Source organism: Gymnoscopelus microlampas (genome assembly GCF_963454915.1).
Source record: "Gymnoscopelus microlampas genome assembly, chromosome: 3".
In the NCBI taxonomy this organism is placed as follows: Eukaryota; Metazoa; Chordata; class Actinopteri; order Myctophiformes; family Myctophidae; genus Gymnoscopelus; species Gymnoscopelus microlampas.
In genome coordinates, this window is record NC_139940.1 from 7651186 (window position 1) to 7652894 (window position 1709).

General features: G+C 41.6%; 1 protein-coding gene across 1 annotated transcript in view; it reads left to right on the top strand.

The window, feature by feature from the left end:
* Positions 1–206: 206 nt before the first annotated feature.
* Positions 207–1709, top strand: part of LOC311041643 (glyceraldehyde-3-phosphate dehydrogenase 2-like) — a 21577-nt gene continuing 20074 nt past the window's right edge. Inside the window, exon 1 of the mRNA XM_084052118.1 lies at positions 207–285. The gene's annotated coding sequence lies outside the window, so the exon portion shown is untranslated. The remainder of the gene's footprint in view (positions 286–1709) is intronic.

Genomic DNA, 1709 nt, shown 5'->3' on the forward strand with positions numbered 1-1709 from the left:
CTCTCCCCCCTCTCTCTCTTTCTCTCTCTCTCTCTCTCTCTCTCTCTCTCTCTCTCTCTCTCTGTCTCTTTCTCCCTCCCTCCCTCCTCTCTCTCTGTGGTTGCCATGACAACCCCCGCCGGTTCGTGCCCTAGGCCTCGTGCAGAATGGATCCTCGGCTCGCTCGCGCAGCAGGACAAGGCGGAAGACGTGACGTCACCGCCCCGGTGGTGTCACGTGTCCTGTATAAAGGGGGCGGGCGGTAGCAGGGCTCGTCCACAACCCAGCATCCTCCAACTCTGAAAGGTAAGAGCTAAACCACACGCTTTGTGACTTCCCTGAATAAAACACGTTATTTAAAGATAATAGAGTTCATTTCAAACGCATTAAGTTATTTTGTAACGACGTCACACCCACCTTTGTTTCCCTTCTCGTTGGCTTCCACGAGGAAAGAAACAAAAGTGGGTGTGACGTCGTTCAAAAATAACATCATGTATTTTTTGAAATAAACTATTATTTCCCGTCATTTATAATTTATTATTGCATTTATTTATTACAACGTTAGTGCTGCAACGGTGGCAAAAACGAACAAACAAACGGACAAACAAAAGACGTTGTAATAATAATAATGATGTTGAAAGTCATGTTCAGGTTCATGGTGATGATGATGCGCCCACGGTTGTGTAACACACGATGTGAGTGAGTGTGTTGCGTCATCTATCCACACACACACACATACACACACACACACAAAAAACACTTTTATGCAGTGAAAAAAAGAATAAAGCCCTTCATGGAAGGGTGTTACAGGGGAGATAATTGTAGCTGCTGTGTGGGTGAATCTTGGTTCATTCATTCGCAGCTTTAAATGTCCGGGTTGAGGATGAGGAGGAGGAAGAAGAAGAGGAGGAGGAGGAGGATATATGTAACGTGACACGATGCTGCAGTTTGTTACGGAAGTGGATTAATGTTACATAACGACCGTTTTGTACCACATATAGCAGTGGTATATAATAGAGTTCATATATTAGATTTGAGTCATATTCGATCATATTCTGCAGGCAGCGTCAATTAACCGAGATCTGTTTGGAAAATGTGAATTTATATATTATGTTTGTATAGGCAAAATGCATTATAGCCTATAGATATTATTATTTATATTCATGAGAAGATGTACTGTATTCATTTATGAAGCTACGTGCCTCCCTTCATCGTCATCATGGAAGGTCTCCTTTGTTACGTCATTGGTATTCTGTAACGCCTCATTTATACACCGTTAGTAGTATGGTGTCGCTTGCCTAAAACAGATTTTCGACAAGCGACACCTGCTTCAAGATATAGGCTGGTCTGGCTGTGAGTGTGACGAATTGAACAGCTGTTCATTCATTCATTCATTCATTCAGTAAATAGGATTTGGATGAGGATGAGTAGAGGGGTTTATCTCCTTAAAGATGAAATGACAGTTTGTCTGGTGATGCAGTTGAAGGACACAGGACATATTGTCCTCCATGTCGCGTGACTCTGCCGCAGTCTCTCTCATCATATACCTGTTGAAGCCTTTTATTGCAAAACATAAGATGTTGGCCTGGTCATTAGAAAACAAGCATTTTTGCCACAGTTAAAATGATGAGAAGATTTTTTTTTGTCTAAGCCGAAGTGCAACAGGTTTTTAAAGGATTAGTAAAAAACAAACAAAAACAAGAGATTTGATTCTAAATACAGTCAGTATT